The 24172-nt window shown below is 38.9% G+C and overlaps 1 protein-coding gene across 2 annotated transcripts in view; it reads right to left on the minus strand.

The window, feature by feature from the left end:
- LOC135707992 (protein O-mannosyl-transferase TMTC1-like) overlaps positions 1 to 24172 on the minus strand; it is an 860006-nt gene that overhangs the window by 589013 nt on the left and 246821 nt on the right. The window lies entirely within an intron of this gene.

Genomic DNA, 24172 nt, shown 5'->3' on the forward strand with positions numbered 1-24172 from the left:
GTTGGCAATACTAATTTTCTCATAGTGCATTTTTTCCCTTTCCAGTACTGCCTCTAGTTGCATGGTTTTCAACTGTTGCTCCAAGCGGTCTGCTCTCATTTTTCTAACTCGATTGATTTTTGTTGCTCCAAGAAATCTGTAATAAAAATAATTTTTTTTTTGTTTTGTCTTTCGACTGGCTAAGACCACAGTTGGTCTATCTCGCCAAATAAATTATTGCAGAGCAAAACAAATAAGAATTAAAAATTATTACCTTCAATCGCAATTGGTTGAACTGTTGATTTGATTTTCACTAACATGAATTGAACTTCATTTTTGACGTTTAAAATATCAAGATGATAATGAAGAAGCAACTGATAATGAACTTCAAAAAATGTTGAATTGACGAGTGCACGGATGGATTTGAGTTCACTCACTCGACAAAAAGTGACACAACAGCGGGGCCCTGTTTACTAAAAATGAACACATATGTGTTCATTTTTAGTAAACAGGGCCCCGCTGTTGTGTCACTTTTTGTCGAGTGAGTGAACTCAAATCCATCCGTGCACTCGTCAATGTTGATGTTCATCCGTCAGGTGTTCATTGATTGTCGTGTTTCAGCATTGTCGACCCTCGCTTGAATAGTAGGTTATCAATATAAGGTAGGCTGAAAATCGCTGTATTTGAATATCGTGAAAGTGAATAATCTCAGAAGTTCAGACATTTCGTCAACAACGTACGTAGTGAAGCAGTAGTTGATCCTTTCGGCATAAAACCATGCTTATGAGATGAGCTGCTTGCATTGGAAAAAAATAGAATCCAGCACCACTAGTTCGAATAATTTCGATGCCGCACAAAGCGCCGAAAAACCCCGTTCATTTTCAACGTTGGTTTTGTAATTTTTTTTTTGTTTACAGGGAACATTTTTTTTTTTGTTATTCATTTATTTGATAAGGCTCAACCGAATTAACTTTACAGAGCCGAGGATTCTTGTTCACTATACAATACATCTTAAAACTTTAGTCAAAAGGTACAACACAATAAACATTTTATCTTCCGCTATCCAATAAGCCTCCTCCACCAGAACAGGAGCCGCTTCCAGTGGTTTCATTGTATGGTAGATTCACCAACGGGGGTGAGAGTGCCTTCAATGCAGCAATGGACGCAAAACGTGGTCAGCACTCACACATTCATCACAAAACGGTTGCTTTCCAAAGTCCACGACACATCGACCGAAAGAACTACTGATGAAGAACAATTAGGAGGACCACACAATGGTTGCTGCCGAGTAAACAGACGACCGCGTCTGCTTCTGTCGACAGCCGAGTGAACACTGGACAGGGAAAATATAAGCTGTCTTCCATAGTTGATATATGTGACGTAGAGGTGTGAGTAAATTATCGATGCACTTCTTCACCAATACTGTAGTTTCATCGTCGTCAATCTAAACTCTTGATTCTATTCCTCGCTTGTAAATTGTCTTCTATGCATCCGATTGGCTTCAACTTTCAGTCTGATCCTCGCTCTTCAAATTACACCTTCTAAATCCAAAATTAAAAAGCAGACACAAAGACCCACCACCTTGCCGTAGCCCTCTTCGAAATTCAAAGGAACTCGATAGTGTCCTCGAAATTTGGACTCACGCATCACCAGTACTGGACTGCTCGTTGGTTAGATTAAGTAAGGGTAAAGTTTAGTGCTACTTGGGCCTGAGTACAACTGTAAATTCCAAATGAAACATACATAGGTCCACAAAGGGATCTAGGAAACGCAAATACGTGTCAATGCCAATAGCAATAAGTTCGAAATGAAATAAGTTTGCAGCTAAATTAATCAGCGTTCGAATGACATCCGAAAAGCTTCCGAAAATTGGCCCCTAATCCAATGTAGGAGCAAAGCTCAGCTATTACACCCACTGTTGGTATTTTTCCATCAACCGTTACCGTTAACAGCTCTAGAAAAGCACGCAACATGTCCAATTTATTTGTTTCCAATTCTTTTTTACTTGCCGCAATAGCAGATAAGCTCTACATTGATTTTTTTTCCGAACTCTGCATTGATTTAGGGAAAAAATCACGCATGCTTTCACCGGACCCGCATGGCTTATGTACGTACAACGTCATAGGGAGATTTTTTTGTGCTTTTGTTTAACTCCAGTTCGGTCGTCCGGTCACTTGAACACATCCTCTGGCCAGGCCCAGCAGAGCAGCCCAACCCTGTGCTAGCAATAAAAGTGATTTTCGATCCAAGCGGATTTCGAACCACTTAATGGGAGTGAAATTTCAATAAAATGCAATCGATGGACGCTCAACGATGGCAAATATTGGAACCGTGGTTGTTAGTAAAAATGGCCGATATGGGACAGAGGCACCAGGATATTTTTCCCACCACGACGGACATGTTGAAAGCCGGATTTGCGGTATTGGAGAGAACGCATGTGTCATTAGTGCTGGCCCAATTTATGTTTGACGTATCGGGAAGGTTGAGGGATTGCTCGGCAGGAAACGCTTCACGATATAGGCTTACTTTGTTTGCGTGAGAAGGATTTATTTGATGGAATGCTGCGTGATTCGAAATTTGCTATCGCAATTTGCGAGCAGGGGTTGGATTCAAATATGAAATAGACCTTTTGTATTTACTTCGGGAATTTGGCTATGTTCAGTCATGTAGGTTCGATGTCAAGAGAGAAGTGCTCTCTTTGATGTGGAAGAAGAAGGTATACTGACCTATTGGTCATCCTGATGATAATGCGATATTTCGCTATCGATTTCCGTTCATATATGATATACCGATCCCTGTTTCTTGAAGCCAACCTCCATAATTCAAAAGAGCAAACATGAACACCCCCCCCCCTCAACTTCCATACAACTGTGATGATGCGTACGATTTGCAAAAGTTATGATACTTTCGTACTCCCACCCAAACCACATCCAATCAACCGACAACGAAAACGACGCCCGCCAACGACGATGTGGAACCGGGTGGGAGCGGATTCTACTTACAACATTACTCACAGCAGAATCGGAAGTAGGTTATCGATTTTTATTGGCAATGTGCTGCCCCGGCGAAATTTATCTACAACCCTCCAGACCGATTTCGCTCGATGCCGTTTATCACCATCAGCTGGCGTGAACGGGTTTTCACGATGATAAACATCTGTATCTGATAAAGGAGTACACTGCCAACCCTTCGATACAATCGTTGACGTGGTGGGCGGTGGTGGTGGTGAAGGTGGTGGTGCAAGCAGGGTTTCAGTCGAAGAATTTACAGCTTGTTGGAAAGTTTTTCACCCTGATCGACAGCTTGTCGATAAAATCAAATTAGTATAATGGAGCGAATTAGAGTTGCCTCTGCAGTGGGTGTTCCGGAAAAGAGGGGTTACAAGTTTGTTAGACACTCATAATTTTTGAACTGTGAATAAACACAATTGTGGCACGATGGGGGCTACTTACTCAGTGATGATTAAATTTCCGGAAAATCTTCATACCTGAAATGAAGGAATGGAAAAGAATGATGCTTAGTGGATGGTTTCTGGCGTGTGAATTCATTGTTTTTTTTTAATTACTTCATTATTAAAGTGTTATTTAAATTCATTGGTACCAAAACAACTTCTTGTATGCCTTCCTGGCGTCGGTAGCATTGGTACTCAGTACGGAAAACAAGATTGACGGAAAAAAAATCAGGAGCTTTAACTTCCCTGATTTTATGCCTCGGAAAATCCCGATGGTGTAGACTGGGATTGAACTCAAACCCTTTGGAGTGAGAGGTAACCACGCTTACCACTACACCACCGGCGCCACTTGATTATAATTTGCTGGTGATCAATAAGACGACTTCCTGTTTACTTACAAAACCTGTCTACGTTAACTGACAACAAATTTCAACTTTGTCATCGAAGTTTTTTTTTTTTTTTTTTTGGTGTTCACTCGGCTGTCGACAAAAGCAGGCCACTCTCGATGTGTGCTACGCGATCGTCTGTTTTCTCGGCAGCAACCATTGTGTGGTCCTCCTCATTGTTCTTCATCAGTAGTTCTTTCGGTCGATGCGTCGTCGACTTTGGAAAGCAACCGTTTCGTGATGAGTGTGTGAGTGCTGACCACGTTTTGCGTCCATTGCTGCAATGGACGCGCTCTGACCCTCGTTGGCGTACAACAATTTGCCATACAATGAAACCACTGGAAGCGGCTCCAGTTCTGATGGAGGAGGCTTTTTGGATAGCGGAAGATAAAGTATTTATTGTGTTGTACCTTTTGACTATAGTTTTAAGATGTATTGTATAGTGACCAAGAATCCTCGGCTCTGTAAAGTTAATTCGGTTGAGCCTTATCAAATAAATTAATAAACAAAAAAAAAAAAAAAAAAAAAAAAAAAAATCGAAGTTTTTTTTAGATCTCGTGATTCCGGCCACGATGCACATGCTTGTAAATAAAAATATGAAGTTTCGTGTAAAAATGGAACCAGATATGTAAATGATTGTCCATTAATTCACGACAGATAGCTGGGATGTCTGGAACTATTTGGGTAGTTGTTTTATATTTTATTTTTGTTTTTGCAAAACGTAGACGGGAAGAGCAAAATGCTCCAGTATGAGTGCCAAATAGTAATAGAATGTTACCAATAAATCAATCATATGCTCAATTGTTCTTTGAAACGTGTTTTTCAAATATTATTAAAAAAAAGTTGTTGGTTGAGTATAGAGTTGAGTAAAGATGAATCCCGTTTTTCGTTGATTCTCGATTCAACGCGCTTCGTCTTTAATCAAGGAAGCGGACACACATGGCTTTTCAAGTTACTACTTAAGACATAACAACAAGTAAGCAGTGGAGTACTTGTTTATACAAAAGATTAGATTTAAGTTTACCCAGCTTCATAGTAAAAATGTACCTAGTGTCGATCACTTTCAATTTTCAAGTTAGTTTGCTTCAACGATATTTAGTTTCTTGCCTTTGCTCAACATCTTTGCTCACAAATTGACGCCTTTTTTCTCCAGAGCAAAAAATTAAAGCTATTTCGTGAGTTGCTCATTATTTGTTTAAAATAACTTAACTTTTTGCTACACTCTACGAAAAAGTCATGTAAATTTTGGTTCCCTGAGACCGACACGTGTAAGCGGCCCTTTTGACATAAGAATCAGTTGAAAGAATCGAGAAAATCAATTCAATCAAACGTTCTCTTCATCGATTTGCTTATGTTTCGGTTTGAGAACACTTAATTTTACATGAAATGTTTGTTTACGTTCCATGATTTACGTCGAATATGAATTACGTCTCGTGTAAAAGTAGTGATTTCTAAGTTGGTAGCTTTAAAATGATTATTAACTTATTTATTTGATAAGACTCAACTGAATTAACTTTACAGAGCCAAGGATTCTTGTTCACTATACAATACATCTTAAAACTATAGTCAAAAGGTACAACACAATAAACATTTTATCTTCTACTATCCAATAAGCCTCCTCTACCAGAACGGAATCCACTTCCAGTGGTTTCATTGTATGGCAGATTTGCCAACGGGGGTCAGAGTGCTTCCATTGCAGCAATCGACGCAAAACGTGGTTAGCACTCACACATTCATCACGAAACGGTTGCTTTGCAAAGTCGACGACGCACTAATGGATATTTTTGGTCGCTATTGAAAATTTAGTCGATTGCTGAATTTATGTATGGGCCCAATTAGGGACATTGAGGCCGACATTACATCCATTTTCCATATTTAGTTACTGTGTGGTTGGAATCGCTGAAGGAGGAATTGTTTAAAAAATCCTAGGGAAAAATTAAGCATAGGCTATGTGCTCCCGGATATATTGATTTGGTGAGTACGTTCAATTTGAAGATTGTTCTTATACATTTCTCGATTGCATTTTCGAGGGGATATGTCTGATTTTGTGGGCAGTGCGCTTGATGGTCGGTTTGGTTTGGCTCGCCTATAAATTTCTCCTACCTGATGGTGGTGTTGGCATGCAGTCGATTTTTTTTATCGTTCCCATTTGTCAGAGGGATGCCCTCGGTCACATGAAGCATGTTCCTTGGGTGTTAACGGTTAGGCGTCTACGAATAATCCATTATGATTTTTTTCAGGTTGCAGAATGATTCGTTAAGAAAATCATTGTTATTTACATTTTATTTTATTATAATATAAAATGATCTATGGTTTTCAGAATTTAGATTACCCAGAGAATCAATTGGATATCATCATACATGTCAATGTTCTTAAATTGTTCTACCTTTGCAGAGTTTTGCTATTTCAAAAATTATTCATGGATTCTTGTTTTTATAACTCTTGTATGCTCAAATAACCTCGATTATTTAGCAAATTGATTCTTTACTTAAATTGTGGATTCATTCAATAGGCGAAGTTGTGTTCAATCATACTTTACAATTCAAATATTCATATACAGCTTGAGTTTAAAGAAATTGAGTGACTAAAATCGTGGTTGTTTGAACAGTTCGTTTATACAGTAACCCCTCCCTATCGTTCGGACATCAATTCTGCTTATCGTTTACCAAAACGAACCCTGCTGCAAACCCTACCCTCTTACCCAACATCCCAGTGATTCTTCCTGGAAGTGCAGAGGATTTCTCGGCTTCCATCAAAGCGAGTGTCACCTCAACACATTCCTACCCCTTCCTTTCTTGACCTGTGTTCGGGTGCGGCCAGCACTGGTATTGCCTAGTTTGAGATCACCAGTTTTTACACATTGAGGATGATTGCTAGTCCCAAGCATCGCCTATTGGTTCTCTGTCTAATTACAGCAGATCTGGCATTAACAGAGTAGCAACCTTGGGCAATCAATCATGCTCATGCTCATGCTCATGTATGAATAGATTTGGCCAGCCTTATACTTGTTTTAATTGCTTTAAAAATTATTTTTTTCCTTTATTTGTTTTCTGTCGATCTTGTTTTCCGTGCTATGCACCAATGCTACCGACGCCAGGGATGCAGCTCCCACACCTGGACCCTACTTTTCGACCCATCAACTCATGAATCGGGGACCAACGGCTTTACTTCCCTTCAGAAGGAAGGCGTGATCAGAGATGTTATGCCTCGGAACATCTCGGTGGCGCCGACTGGGATTGAACCCAGGCCTGCTTGGGTGAAAGGTTATTACGCTTACCCCTGCACCACCGGGGGCCGTTGCTTTAAAAATTAATTTAGGTATAAAATTTGGAGCGTTGATCTTAATACTTTATCTTTCGAACGAATCTGTTTAAGGGACATAAGCCTTGGTGTTCGTCCTGATCGTTTGATTTTGTTTAACAGCACCAGTTTGATTTTTTTGAAAACCAATTCGAGTAACTTTACACCACTCAGGTTAATATAAGTATATTCAGTAAAAGTGATGGTTTTTTCTAGTAGATAATAAATACAAGACACTGAAGAAATCGCATTGTAGATTAAAGGTTCAGTATTCCGTAATCATAAAATAGAGTCTTCGCAGAGGTTTGTGGATCTTTTTAGAAGTCAAGAGCAATAAATAAAAGTTAAGAGATCCTCATTTTATTTCTGAGACTTCGTAGAAGCTCGGAGAACTTCTTGAAAGAAAAAGTATCGTTGTAGAATTTTAATGAACTTCACGAAACATCGACGAACTTTGTAGACATTCATTGCACTGTGTAGAGGGTCAGGAAACTTTCTAGAAGTGCAACAAATTTTATAGAAATTTAGCTAACTTTGTAAATGCTTTACAACTTTTTAGAAGTTCAGTGAGCTTCAGACAATTTTGAAGAACTTCAGCATGTTATGTGTAAGTTCAGAGAACTTTCTAGAACTTCGTCAAACATTGTTGAAAATAAACGAAGTTTAACAATGTAATTTTAAAAGATAAAAAAAAACAGCATTTCTTAATCTCTGGCATTTTCATATTCATTTTGGATTAGTATATTGCAGCAATGGGGTATAGATATGGTTTGTCTATTTCCAGTGTGCTCAGTGGTGTTGTTGATTTGCGAGATATCCTGGAAGAAATTAAAAGTGTTTACCCGTACATTAAAACCTTCAAACTTCGGCCAATGAAAAAACACGATTTTCAGACAAAATAGCGAATTTTTACATGTTGCAACTTTGTTCTGTTTTGACCAATTGAGCTGACATTTTTGCACAGAACTTTTAATATATTCTTTAAACAAACGAGATAATATAAAATACATAAAGTTTAAAAATGTATAGTTGTGGTGAAATTAAATATAAATTTCTTCAAAATATTATGAAAAAATGGGTTTTGGCCAGCTAGATTTGCCAAATACCCCTCCGTGCGTCGCCTCGATGGTGCAAGTGCTCCGAAGCGGATCCACCTCCTAAACAGCCTAAATGATAACGATCCCGCGTTCTACAAATCTCGATTACTTTTTCGAAAGGACATATCAGCTTTTGTAAACAACGCATTTTAGTCGGTTTGGCGTAACTGATAGCTCGCCAGCGTCAAGTACCTTCGAGTTCATTGCAAGAGCTATACTAATATCAAAATGAAGCTTAAGTGTGATATTTTATTAACTAGAGAAAGATCTAAAGAGGATAGCTTGATAGTTCCACTAGAGTACGGCAGTGTGAAAATTGAATTGAAGTTGGTATTGAGCAAAGGGTCATTAATGCAACAGTATTAGTCAAACTCACACTCCTTTACCTAACCCATACCATACACTTTACCACTCGGTGCTAATGACCAGCTAATATATAAAAAAAACACCTTTTCTACATTCCATATAGATGCAGAGAAAAATATAGGCCTACTCTGAACAAATTTACGAAGTAATCAATTTATGGATTTTCCGGATCTTCCGGTGGGTCATCTGGTGACAGCTTAAATGCTGCTTTTCGGATTTATGAAACTATTAGATATTATAATAATGACGTTTATCACATACAAAACCTTTAAATTTTGCTTTGAGAGGGTCCCAATTAGCGATTTTAGCTGTAAATAACAATCGCGATGAGTGAGCGCTCATCGCCATAGCTAATCGATAATTGTGACGCTCTGAAAGGGAAATTTAGCGAATTTATACCTCCTTTCCTGCATCCTGCATCCAGAAAGACACTCTGCCTTACTTTGCACATGAACAAGCGTAAACACATAATCACAATGTTTGCGGTTCAAGAGAGATATCGTGACTTTGTTTTCTCCTCCTTGCTTCTGATAATTCAAACTGATGTCAGCTAAGGTAAGTCCCAAATTCACATTTCTTTTCATTCTTAAAATAAAAATTAAACACATGCAACTCTGTTGCAGATGCATTAATGCACCGTGAACTGCATTAATTAAAGACGACTCTTAAATCGTTGACATAAATCCCCATCGCAGCAGTAGCTACCGTAAAAAAATACACCACCCTGCAAAGCCTCTATGTTCAAGCCTCTACCGGAAAACAAATCACCAAGACTTGAAGCTCCCGGAAACATCTAGCAAAAAAAAAACTACACACTTAATCCGCTTGGAGTTTCCGCACCAAAGGACACAAGCCTCGTTTCCCGCTCACTCTTGACCGGCTGCCATTTCATCTCATCTAGGCTCCCGGCTTTCCCTAATGAAGATGCATGATGTTGTTTGCCGTTGCCAAGGAACAGGAAGAAGGAAAAAAAACTACCGAGAGAAGATTTCGACTGCTTTTTTGCTCCTCATCCGTAATCCTCTCAAGCCCGATCCATCCCAACTTTATTCGGAGCATCAGCGGTTGTGTGGCATTATATCCCGTTTCTGACAAGATTCGTGCCTCCCGTACAAAACTCCGACCCCGCACGGGTTTGGTTTGAACCGGATTCAACAACTTTCGGTAAACATCGCCAAAAGGATTTGTAGTCAGGAAAGTTTACTATTCACCATGCTTCCCCACGAACAGTAATACACTCTTCGAACTGAGCAAACCAACATCCGTGAACGAGCGCGTGACAGTCTCCTATAATGATCCGACTGGTGTTCGGTTGTTTGCTCGGTAGCCATGCGACTTCCGAAAACTGCCTGACAAACAAAGTAATAGCCACAGAATGGGATTAAATAGCAGTGGTCCCGTTAATCTAATTTCATTTTCCGAAAGCAGAACCCGTAAGCATTGGGCGTTACGACTCGTGTGCATATAGTGCCACAGAAGCGCGCTGACTACTGCCAAGAGAGGGAGTGCATACTTTATCGTCACACTAAACTCTTTGGGGCAAATTTGGACGATAGGGGAGTAGGAGGTGGGCGTGGGCGTGGGTGTGCTCGGTCGTATACAATCGCTTTTCAGGCTCCGGATGTTCTGTCGTGAGGTATGGAGCGTTGACTGAGTGTCTGACAAGTAGTTTGTTACTAAGTTGCAAAAGCGATGGAGGAAGGGGATGCAAGTCTGGGTGCTCAGATTGGGAATGGGGAGGATATTTTCTATTCGCAACACGCATTTTTTTCTGTGTCAACTTGAGAGTTGGTTTTTGGATGATTTTGGAAGATTTACAAGTTACACAGGAAACTTATTCGAACTTCATTGCAACTAGTAACTTTTTTTTTTTTCATTATGTCACTTTAACACTCTTAGGGGCTTATTCATAATTCATATAGTTCATAAGGGCCTGGGTTCAATCCCAGTCGGCGCCGGCATAACATCTCTGATCACGCCTTCCTTTGGAGGGGAAGTAATGCCGTTGGACCCCGGTTCATGAGTTGATGGATCGATAGATAGGGTCCAGGTGTGTGAGCTGCCTCCCTGGCATCGGCTAATACAAAATTAGTTTTCTTCTCCAATTGGCTCGGTCTTCCAAGGCTAACTCGATGCCTTGGTAGCATCTCCCGCTTTTGGCTAGTAGCAGATGTACTCTACTAGCTTCTTCGACAGATGCACGGATTGCAAGGGACGTTGATTTGGCACTAACTGCTGCTGCGAACACGATGATAGTCCCAGCTGGTAATTGCCCAGAAGTGTTTCATCAAGTTCTTGATCATCAATGCTATCCTTTTGTTCGCATGCTGTTACAAAACGGGGGGTCCACGCTGTTGTAAGGGAATGGCTGGCTGTTGATCAGGAACGACGGATTCCATACACTCATCGGATGACCGTAATTTCTGTACAGCAATTTTTTGCCAAAATCCTGAACCAGAATGCTCAATCGAACTGGTTCCACTATTGTAGAAGGTTCATCACCAGGACGGGACTTCAGCTGGTCAATGTGTGATCGAGGCACCTTTCGTCGGCCGATCGGATGATCAGATGAACGTTGTATTTGACGTTGTCGATTCTTTCGATGACTACACCCGGCATCCACTTCCAGACTTCGTTACTTGAATACACCTTGATTCATCTGTGGATTGAAAAGCGTCATTTTCATTGCAACCGGACTGTCCACCAGGAAATTTACGTGGAAAACACCTGCTGCCTTTCACAGTTATTCAGTGCTGTGTTGGCTGGATTTGGCATCCTGCCATTACGAAAAAAAAGGCCATGGAGTATAAGACCGCCAATAATGTGCAGGTGGTGCCCAATAACAAAAACCCTCCCAACACGTCAGAACGCCACCAAATCGAAAAATATTGAGTCATCGTCAAGCGAATCCTGAGGAAGAACCTAAACATTGTTGGGAGCGAGAAGCAGTTTAAGGCAACCTGGCGTTCTAAGAGATGAACTAGCCTATGGCTAAAAATCTCTTTAATAAAGAAAAAAAAAACCTGGCGTTCTGCGGTGAAGAAAGTGGACGAGGTGGCTATACAGAATTTGATGACAGAAACTAAACTAAAGGACCGGCAATTCGGACCTGGTCATCCGGAAGTTTTGATGATTTTTTTTTCTCTATATTTTATTGCATTTAAAAAGGAAACATAATTTGATTGTTTTAATAAAAAATGTAATTAATTATCACAGATTCTTGTTTGACCTAATTTTGATCGTAATACCCTTTAAATCATACTGAAGAATACAGTAATTCCAGCAAAACAATTACTTAATCGTGCCATAAGATTATCAATCTCTTAAACAATTAATAACTATTTAAATTGACGTTCGGCTGAAAACAATTTTTCTGCAAAGTTGTAGCTGAGACAGTTTTACATAAGAAAAGATATAGAACTACGTAACAGAGCAAAAAAAAATTAAAGGGTTGTGTCCTAGACACGACCGCAGTATGACGTAGAACTACGCAAAATTGATGTATGTCATGCATTTTTAATAACTATACTTTATCTTAAATTTTTCAAGTATTTCAATGTTTCGGTTATGGTTCAAAACTCGCGACAATTCATGTTAGCATAATCAACCACCGTTCATATTACGCATGAGGTATAGAGGTACCAGATATGTTTTACAGTCAGTTGGTGGTAAATCACCCACAGAATAACATCAAAATATAGTGAATGATTTTTTGTTCTCAAATTCTTAGCTCTCTGGGCAGTCGTTGGGTAAAACAATTAACGGAATTAAACTTTTTTTACTACATTGTAGTTTGCTTAACAATTATTTCCCGTAAAAAAAGTGATCGTTAAAGTCCCTGTTTTTTCAGGTTGTCGTTATAGGGGAGGGTGGGGTTTTGCATAAATAACTTTTCCGCGTTTCGTATTAGGGGCTGTTTATTAACTACGTAGACAATTTTTTGGGGTTCTTGTCCACCTTCCTTCCCCCCTCGTAGTTAATGAACAGCCCCTTAGTTGAACTTACTGCTTACTGCAGGACCAAGCGCCATGCCGTTCGAAGCGGTAATGAGCAGAAGCGTGACAGCAGCGCTGTTTTATATCTTTTCAGAACGATGTGCAACCAAGTGGTACTCGATTATGCTGACTGGGTTTGTGAAAAACGCTTATTTCATGAAAACAATGATAAAATTATCGTTTTTCATTTTTCAAAAGTTTCATTACGGAAAATTGGAAAAATATTTATTCCAGCAGGTTCGTAATGTAATATCCTGTCGATTGGCGTATTTGAATTTTAATTTAATTTATAAATGACAAAGTTACAAGCGTTCAAAACCTAACACTATTTCACCACACATATTTTTTGATATGCACCCCAGTATAGTCGACAAAGACGTAGTTCTACGTCAAAAAAATAAATGGCATTCAGTCCGCATCGCGTTCTCTTGCCGGGCGGATCTATTTGTTTTTTGCTGAAGGAAGTGTTAATGCTACCTTAATCAACAACAAGTTTAAACAGCACTTTTCAGTGCTCAACCTGTACAATTTCTACCTTGTTTGACTCTTATTCCTTTTCGATCCTTATTTGGACCCTGCCCTAGGTAATCCTCCTTGACCATCGAGCATAAATTTCTATTTCAATATTCCTCGTCGATCCTTGTTTGGATCCTATCCAACGTAATCCTGCTTGGAAATCGATTATAAAACTCCTCTTCGATCTGCCTAATTCTTATAGTAATGTGCTTGGAAGTCGATTTGGAGAAACTTGGTTCTGCCACCATGGCGCGTTAGCGCAAAAGAAAAAGGCAATCACTTGATCCCCCTTCTGATGAAATTCAAGTGAGCAATCAATATGATATGCTTATGGACAGTCTTCACGAAACATAGACAGTTAAATGCATGAATGGTGGTGATTCCTCTCACACAAAGAAAAGTGTTCTGTGAAGGAATCAAATATTAAATTCTTTCTTCATTTGAAACCAAAGTCTTTGAAACCCTAGAAGTTTCTTTCGAAACAAAATTTGGACAAATTACGTTTAGAGCTACCTATTTACCATTCCAATGTGTAGGCCAGCAAAAAAAAATGTCTCAAGGAAGACCTACAGAAACTTATCCGTCATAGATCTAATTTCTTCATTATTGGTGATTTTGTTGTTTTGCAATACTCACGGAATATTGCTCAAAGCAATTCCAATGGTAATATTCTGTTTGGTGTTTGTTCTGCGATTATTACACTATTCAATATCCGAACAGCCCAACATGCTTTCCTTCAACAAGAAATTCCTCAAGTATTGATTTGGTCATAACTGATTCATGTCAACTTTTTAGCCAATTGGTTACCCATGCTGACTTCGGTTCTGATCACCTTCCAAAAACTTTTGAAATATCCCAAGTAATAATTTTCAATCCCAACAGCTCTACTTCCAATTACCATAGAGCTGATTGGGAGCAATATCGAACATTTATGGAATATAACTTTGATCCAAACATTCCTTTGCAAACGAAAGATGATGTTAATTATGCTCTTTAATCTCTGACTACTTCTATAGTTGAAGCAAGAGCTGCCTCAGTACCAAAATGCGAGGTTAAATTCGATTCAATTATAATAAACGACGATCTTCAGCTCTTGATCCCTCTTAAAAATGTCCGTAGGAGACAATATCAAAGAACACGCGATCGGCAGGATCGAAAGTTACCTGGCGGGATTTGCAAAAACAAATTAAAAAGCGATTATCTGCCCTGAGAACAAAACTTTTGAAAATAATGTTTCTAAATTGGACCCGAGTTCCAAACCCTTTTGGAAACCCAAATTTTTTTTGAAAAAACCTCAAAAGCCTATTCCGCCGCTTAAAGAAGGTGGTAAAATTTTGATCACAAATGTGGAAAAAGCTCAGAAACTTGCTAAGCAATTCGAGAGTTCCGATAATTTCAGTTTGGGTCTTACTAGTCCTATTGAGAATCAGGTTGCTCGGGATTATCTGAATATTTTCTCTCGGGTTAATATTTTTGATGATTCCTGGGGGACTGATTTGGACGAAGTAAGGCCTATAACTAAAAAGTTTCATAATATGAAAGCTCTAGGTGATGATGGAATTTTCTATATCCTCATCAAAACACTGTCAGAGAGTACCTTGTCTTTCTTGGTAAAATTATTCAACAGATGTTTCCATTTGGCATACTTTCCTAATAAATGGAAAAATGCAAAAGTTGTTCCAATTTTGACGCCGGATAAAAATCCAGCTAAAGCTTCTAGCTACCGTAAGATAAGTTTGCTTTCTTCAATAAGTAAAGTTTTTGAAAAAAATATTTTGAATAGAATGATGCTTCACATCAATACGAACTTGATTTTTGCATGGAGGCGAACCAGCCCAAGGCTGAAAGCCTCCCTAACAAAGATAAATTAATTAATTAATTGATTTTTGCAGATGAGCAGTTTGGATTTCACCATGGGCATTCAACTACTCATCAACTCTTAAGAGTTACCAATTTAATGCGTTCAAACAAATCTGAAGGCCTTTCAACTGGAGTTGCTCTTCTAGACATAGAAAAAGCATTCAACAGTGTTTGGCATGACAGTTTGATTGCTAAATTGAAAAAGTTTAATTTTCCACTTTACATTATGAAATTAGTTCAAAATTATTTAACTGACAGAACTCTGCAGGTAAATTATCAAAACTCCAAATCTAATCGACTACCTGTTAGAGCAGGAGTTCCTCAGGGTAGCATTCTTGGGCCCCAGGGTTGCCACAAATCTTTGTTCGCTGATGACACAGGCATTTCCGCTAAAGGAAGAAGTCTTCGTGTTATTTGCAGCAGACTGCATAAAAGTGTAGTTATTTTCTTTTCTTATTTAAAAAAATGGAAGATTTCTCCCAACGCTTCCAAAACTCAACTTATAATATTTCCACATAAGCCTAGAGTTTCCTTTTTGAAACCTAGTAGTAGTCACATAGTCACTATGAACGGAGTTCCAATTTCCTGGTCAAACCAAGTGAAATATCTTGGATTAATACTTGACCAAAAATTAACTTTTAAAGATCACATTGAGGGCATTCAAGCCAAATTGAACAAATATATAAAATATTTGTCCTCCTTATAAACAGGAAATCCAAACTTTGCCTGACGAATAAACTTCTAATATTTAAACAAGTTTTTAGACCGGCCATGCTTTACGCTGTGCCGATATGGTTTAGTTGTTGCACTATCAGGAAAAAATAACTTCAAAGAATTTAGAACAAAGTTTTGAAGATGATTTTGATGTTGTCTCCCTGGTACAGTACTACCGAGATACATAGAATTTCGAATGCTGAGACTTTATAACAAATGTCCAACAAAATAATTAATAATTTCAGGCAATAAGATAAGATAAAATGTAGTTTTAGTTTTTAGTTTTAAGGTTTCAATTGTTATACTGACATGCAGGTATCGAAAACCGGTTTTAAATACTGAATTTCTTAGGCAGGAATAATGTAAAAACACTTAGATATATATCATAACAATTAAGGCTGGTAAGCTGGAGCATCTAGGTTCAAATGAATTGTATTTTATTTTGAATTTGGAACAAATAATGAGGCTAAGGAAGATTGTGAAAAAAAAACAATCGGTACCCAGAAACAGGAATCACTGGAGTTTACGGATCCGGAATACATTTACGAGTTTTCGTGTAAAAGTAGACGGATCGCAGGTCTTTAAAAACGATGGTTGATTGGATTGAATGAAGGCACATGTTAGCTCACCCATTAGGATATATCATGGCTCTCCAACGACATTGCTTTTTATAATGAGGCTCCGTAAAGTTTTATTTAGACAATTGATCCTTATAAAATAAACGCATTGAAAAAATTATGTATTTCTCAATAGAAATTCAAAGTTTTTTTTACTCAGAATTGCTTGATAGGCTACTTATTTAATATTTGGATAATATTTAATAGCAACTGCTGTTTGCGATAGAAATGGTAAATTGTCATATTTGTATACCATACCCGAAACAGTACGTAAATTTAAATATGACCTTTGGTCATCGTTTAGAATCACCTGTTTATCATAAATAATCATTATTGAATTTCCCAGATTAACGAACCGTCCGCTATTCTGAGCACTACAGTATTCCATACAAAAAGGGCCCATTGAATTCAACGATTCTAGACTACCATTTGAAAGGGGTGGAAGTGCCAAAATGTAAACAAACCATATTGTGCCACATATAGAGAGGAACGTTCACAAACTACTCGATAAACACGAAGAAAATATCATTTCAAATCATCAAAAACGTTTCCTTTTACATGGCGTATTTACAATTTTCAACTCTACGATGCATCTGGTTGTTACGCCTTTGCACCAGAACAACGAATTATATTGTTTTAATATGCTAAATGTACTGATTTTGTAGTATCTAGTCATGCCCGATTCATTTAAAATGCATCCGATTGATATTTCACGTGTCAACAACGAAAAAAAAGAAGACCAAAAAAATCTCCGGGCGTAATTTCACTCTCACAAAATTTGCGAACGAAGAACCCAGGCGGAACAACAAACAAACAATCCCCAGGGTGTACTTTCACGGCGTATCACCAGTGTTGGCAGTTCAAAGGGTGGAAGATCCGGGGGATAACAACATGTAAGAAATTATCAGGGCGTATGATGTTTTCTTCTCAATTTCACGACACAGAAAACATTTTTTTTTTTAGTTTTTAGTGATGCATGATGATAGATTACTCTATTAACTATATGTCAAGCTTATAAAATCACACAGAAAATGGAAAGTCATGAAATAGGATTAATTTCTAGGTCATCAAAATTCGGAAGCGTTTTTCTCGATATGGTCATTTTGGATTTTCGCCTTCTTCAAATGTCAGTCTAGGATTCTTCACCATAAACATTTTAATAACACTATTTGCAACTCATACCAACAGACGGTGCGAGATGAAAGGTAGAATTTGATTTGTCAGTCGCTATCACAAAACCTACAGAATCTATCATCCATGGACATGACTCTGATGGGCACTGACGAGACTAGTTTGGTTTGTGTACCAACCACTCAACGGCTACCGGCGGAAAGCAGGACGGAAGAATGGCTTCGGGATACGGATGGGCGGGCTAGGATCCGAAGTGGATTTAGCTCGAGAGGATTTTCCATATGCTATCAAATTGTGCATGGAAGAAGAGAGTGTGCTGTGAAGAGCTGACGAACGAGGCATGGCAGACGGTCGTCGCACGTGCAGAGTGTCACTGTATTAGTTGTTGAGAGTAATGTTCAAATAATATGGGAAAATCTGCTTCAGCAGATTAGTAGAACTAGCAAACAAAGGCAGCAAGCATAGATAGAAGAAGGCTGTCTTCGGGCTGATTTGTTAGGACGTGCTGCTTGATTGAATTTCTAGATTCGGGCTCGGGGATGAATGGAAGCCCAGATAATAGTTGAACTAGTTTTGCAAGTTGACATTTAGGTTAATCGTATCAAGATGCCGGAGCTACTACGCCCGGTTGGGCTGATGGTTTCAAATCACTGGTAAAGGCTGACTAAAAGTAAATTGGTACGCACAAAATTACCTGTATTTCGTGATTCAATAAGTTTGAAATTACTTACTTAAAAGTACTTTTTATTAAAACTTCAAAGTTACAGCATTAGATGGTTACATTTCTCCAGTTCGAATGAAATCTCAAACCTTCCTCTTGATGGAGCCCATGAGTGCCCGCACAGTGAAAACGGACACGGAATCAGCGCATTTCTTCCATTTTGCCCGCATTTGCTGGATGTCCTTGACTGCCCCGCCGCTTTGTCTAAGTCGCTGCTTTGAAATTGTCCAGTATTTTTAGATTAGTTGAAATTCCGGGTAATCGGAGAATTCATTAGCTTGGGGAAAAATCGATTTTGTTGGCAGCATACCACACCGGAACCACCTTGGAATAGTGGCAGCTGGCCAATTCGAGCCAAAAGATTACTTGGACCCTATGCTTGCGGATGAACGGCAATACACGCTTTTTCAGGCATTCTTCGATGTTAACTTGGGATGTCATCGTCGAGGATGTGACGAATGGCTCCGTTTTCATGCCACAACTGCAAATCGCTTGCCAAATCATTTCCTTCTTCGCGAACTTGTCGGCAAACATGAACTTGAATCTTCTCGGCAAATCTCCACGTCCAGTCGCGAAGTAAAATTTTTAATCGATTAGCTGCTTAAAATCGAGTTTGACGTACACGGTAAAATATAAACTTCAATATTGTGCACTTCAATCATGTCGAAAATATCATGTTATTCGCCACAACAATAAACAAATGCAGTAAAAGCGACGTAATGTCAGGTTCATGCACTGTATTAATGAAAATTTTGTCCTTTTTGGCAACTAATATTATACGATATTTTTGACACGATTGAAGTGCAGCCCTTGAGTTTCGTCAAAACACGCTCGTACATGAGTCTTGCACGCTTTTTGGCCACAGAATTCTGCTTCATGTGTCGGTTCGGATGTTTACTGGCTTTGTACGACTTGTATCATTCCCTAGCAAGGATATTCCACACCGTTTGAAAATTGGCGTTGTACCTTCCGGCAACATCTCGGATCGAAAGACCGGGGTTGGCTTTAACGCACCTCAACATCTTGCTGCGCAGCTGACGATCCCTGGCTCCAGGCTTTTCGTAGGTCCGCTGATTCCTTTCCACACTCAGGGTTTCCTTGTAGGTTTAGAGCACTCGAAAAACTGTTGTTTTCGGTATCTTCAGCTTGGAACCGGACCACTCCGGATTTTCCAGGTGTTTGTGCACAATATTTTTTCTTCTTTTGAGTTCCATTTGACGTTATTTCTGAACGCTATCGACTACTTTGATCAAACTTGTAGCAGCTGTTCTCTATAGAAGTGTAAACAAACCACTGTCAAAAATTTTTGATTCCCAACACTAGAGGCGTGTAGCGGCGTGCAAGGGGCGTTCCAATTTACTTTTAGTCAGCCTTCAGTTGAAACTATGATGCTTGTTCTGGATAGCGTGAATAAAAAAGACGTGCCTATTAACGATGCGCATAGAACTTCATGCATGCAGAGAGTTATCATAGAACGTAGAGCGCTACGAATATCTCATATTACAGCACCGTGTTTTCCAGAAGTCAGAAGTCAGCAGAAGTCATTCCAGCTATCATCCAAAAGGTCCCACAGGAATGAAATATGAAATGCAACATTGAGGATTATATAAAAACCCTCAGTTTGATTGTAATAAAGCAGAGTGTGGATTCAACCAACATATTAATTAAATAATTAATATCAAATCCAGTGGAAGAAAACTTCGTTACACCCTGCTTATACTACTTTATCCCAAAGGGAGAAATTATTCCGGAAATTATTAAATGGATTACGTCTGGTGCTTAACCCAGAAGCTTTAGTTTTTTTTCCTGTAAGCAATTTGATAAAGCTGGTAAATCTTTCCTTTAGAAAAGTTTTCTAACTTCCCTTTATCCTCCCAAGAGACTGATCTACCGTGCTTGTGTAAGGCAAATCCTCTTTGTGGAAAGATACACACCAGAAGGAAGAAGTCTCATTAAAGTATTGGACAATGCACATTTATCGTGGTGATTTATAGCCTTGGCAGCAGGAAGTGAAAAGCACTCAAGGTGTGTGAATTTCAAAGTATAATGAGATTAAGCGGATGGTTGCGACTAGCTATGGGCTCTTCTCTATATGAAATCACCTATTTTTTAACAATCCCTCCCGTACGTAATCGATTTTGCCAGAATCATTTTTTTCTCCTGCTGAACATCAGACGCCTTCCGAGTCTACTCAATTCATCTTTCCACCCACTTTCCGGACTCGGGTTCATCTTACTTACCGCAAGCCCAAGTCTATTGTACAGCAACCGCTACGCTACTAGTTCAATTTTATTATTTTATAATCCGAGACATATATTTTATATACATTTCCGTGCTCGCCGTTGTGGAAAAGTACCACTCCTCCTGCAGCAGCAGCAGTAGTTTCACATAAAACTGCAGCTGGCTACTGTTTCTGCTGAATCTTGCACTCGGAAGGTAGCAACGAGCGTAGTATAAAGCTTTGCCAGCTAGCTAGAGGATGCAGCCAGTTCCGACAACTTGGAGTGTGCACTATATATCTAGGTACATATTGTACCGTACACTCTTCGTGTTCAATGTTCATTGCAGTGATTATATTGATTGCTAGCAGTAGTAGTACTAGCCAGCCACAAACCTAACGATGTGACGGTGCCCATTTCGATGGTGCTGGTGCAAACGGTCCAAGATTTATCGCAGCCATGAATCACGGACATGATTTTCGACTGCCCTCTTCCCAATAGCTTTTAGACGTGGGCGTCCAATTTTCAATTGATCTTTTGTTTTTTTTAAGGGGTATTTAAAGTTTATTAACTACAAAAGTTGGGGTAAGGAAGGCCCTTACAAATCAGTCAGTTTGTAAAATTTCTCGACTTCTCTGAGCATAGAGTATGACTGTACCTACCACACAATTATAGTAGTTCAAAAATGGTACAGGCTTAGAAACCCCTTAAATTAACAACTGTGGAAGTGCTCAAAGAACGCGTTAACTCCCAGTATGGACATAATAAAGCCAAACAACAAGAAGTGAATATAATTGAGTTGAATAAAAGCTGAAGCTATTAAACAGAAAAATAAGCATATTTTTGTCAGAATAATAGACTAATCTACTTTCAATGTTTATTGACATCAATAGAAGTTTTAATTTGTGGACAGTCACAAGTACAAGGACCAGCGGATCACTTCAAGACTCCGGACTGGCCATGCCAGGATTTCTCACGATTCCGGTGGGACACCTTTCCGCAAGGTATGTCTAGTTTGCAGCATCCCCGCCTCGGTGAAACACGTGCTGTGTGTGTCTGCCCGGAATTCCAGAAGCTACGTCTGGAATCTACTTGGTGATGCCTCAGAACATCCCGGCGGCGCCGACTGGGATTGAACCCAGGCCTTTTGGGGTGAAAGGTTATCATGCTTACCACTATACCACCGGCGCCGATTACTGCTATCTTTTTTAAAAGAGTTTTCACTTTTTTTGTCTGTATACAGCAAAACGATATAGTGGTTCTCAGAATTTTTTTTTAAATTGGTAGTTTTGTTCCTTATCGCAATATATTAGACCAGTATTTTTTATTTCGTCATTAGGGTGACTATTTATACATTAGGGCGGTAAATTTTTTTTTCGATTTTTTTCAAAAATTTATAACTTTTGAACTGTTTGGCCGATGACAAAACTCAAAATACCAAATGAAAGTTAATTAAAAGTATTTTTCAGAAAAAAATATTACGATGCTAAAAAATTGGATTTTGTAGTAAAAAACATTGATTGTGTTTATTTTTTATGGTTTCCATTGTTTGTAGATAGAGGGCACAATATGATTTTATATATTGTTCCATAAAAATCTACACCTTTTAACTTAACATTTAAAAAAAAATCGTGTTTGTTCAAAAATGTGGTTTTTTTTTTCGTTTTTGAGTTATGTTTTCTTGAAGTTATCATGTTTTGGGTTTTGAAATTTGATTCAAGTCTCTATGAATGTCATGGTAGTCTAGGATCAGAATTTGTATGGATAATTTGACCATGGTACAGTCGCTATAAATCAATGCAATGGAGACGCATGATAGTCTAGTTGCATAGAAGTATTGAGCGAAAACCCAAAACTTGATAACTTCAAAAAAATATAACTCAAAAACGAAAAAAGCACAATGCTGATTTTTTATATGTTGTGTAAAAAGGTCAGTTGAAACAATTTCCTTACGTACCGCTAGATGCGATAAAGAGAACTAAATTGTGTATTGTGCTTAGAAGTGTGGAAATTTGTACTAAACCCTACATGCATTCTTATATTGACACTGCATTGTTTACATTTCCATTTACAATTAAAAAGCTGTTCTTAAGAAATGTTAAGCAATAGAGACGTTAGTATACATTTTTTAAAGTTAAACCGGAGCAGTAAAGAACTGGCTCAATTTTTCAAAACTGTAATTGATTTGAGTGAAGAAGAATTAACGAGTGTTGTGAAATCATAGATCTCGCAGTTCAATCGTCGATGGTCTGAAGCTGGCTGCCAGAACCGATTTTTCGAAATGTATTCGAATTGGCTAGATTCCTATTTCAAGGAAAGATAAAACAGAAGAATCATGATTATAAAGTCCGGAAATCTCTTTCACCAAAGAAACGTTTTATTACTAGGCAAATAGAAGAAAATACAAAAATCCTTAAAATCCCGTTAACATCCTGACTATTCACACATATTCTCAGCCAACATCAACTGAACCCCATTCGTCTCAATCATCTATCCCAACCCAATCCCAAACACCTTCTGTTCAAAAGCCCAACCAACGAAAATCAGTACGTTTACAACGTACAACAACATCAACTCCAACATCGAACACAACCAAACGATCAATCTCAACATGTCAGTTGATTTTTTCTTCACCTAAAAAAATAAACAAGAATTGCCTCCTCCACAACTCCGTGGTTGTAAGCCTCGAAAGTTTGGAAACCTTGCAGAGCGTACCAAAGAAAGCCAAGCTCGGTTGCTTGCTCGAAAAGAACCGCTGGAAAAGTTACTTAGGACAGCAGAAAAATCCGCACGTAACAGTTCTTTATGCTCCGTAGCAAAACTTTTGTGTAAGCTGCGACTGGGACAAGATAAATAGGCATCTGAGGCTCTGAGTTCCACCACGATCATCCAGGTAACGATCATGGCATCTGAAGAAACGTCTCTCATGTTGAAGACAAGATTTAGCATCAGTAAACGGAAATACCAAGGAGTTTCAAAATATGCTTAACGTCATTTTGGTGTTAAACTCTTTGAACCTTGGGTGGGTGTGATGCGTTATAGAGACGCAATGATACCACCATTCTCTCCTGCAGACAGGGAAAAGGGGTATTTGTCCACAAGCGTAACCGTTAGAGATTTGGTACAGAACGATATAACACGGTTAGTCGAACTGAAGGAAGTGAAATCAAAAGTTGCCAAATCGGATGAAGGTCTAGCATGCAAGTTGCATGTTACCGGTGGACCAGATTCAGCTACTGGTTTTTCTCATTATAATCAGGATGGAATCTTTGGTCAGGATGATTCGCTACTATCAAAGCATTACATGTCGTTGCTTCTCGTTGCGGAAAATGGATATGAAATTTGGCGCAACCCCAACCCAGAATCGGACACTTTCTGTCGCCCTCGTTCGTTAAACTGGACAAAGGAGTCCGACAAGCTTTCGAAACATATGTTTGATCAGTTTTTCAGGGAAATTGATAAAATGAACGAGTACCCTCTTAATGTACAGATCAGCGGCATCACAATGAAAATTATGGTTTCTGGGATGTATACGCTAATCGATGGCAAAGTGGTGAATGCTATCGTTAACAATCGTTACACACATGCATGTCCTTTGTGTGTTGAAGATGCAGATCCACGTGTTGAGCCGTCTTTTTTCATTCAAGACTAAATATGGTAAAGTGGTTGATCCGATATGCTGGTAAAAATAAAGTAGAGGGGCACCCTGTTTTATCCCATCCCGATGTCAAAGCCGCTTGTCGAAAAATAGCGGATGAACTAGAGCATTTCTTCAAACTTCATGTAAATCGACCTAAGATTGGCGGTAGCGGAAGTAGCA

Source organism: Ochlerotatus camptorhynchus, unplaced genomic scaffold (assembly GCF_037179485.1).
Source record: "Ochlerotatus camptorhynchus isolate MF236.1 unplaced genomic scaffold, CSIRO-AGI_Acam_v1.1 ptg000324l, whole genome shotgun sequence".
Lineage (NCBI taxonomy): Eukaryota > Metazoa > Arthropoda > Insecta > Diptera > Culicidae > Ochlerotatus > Ochlerotatus camptorhynchus.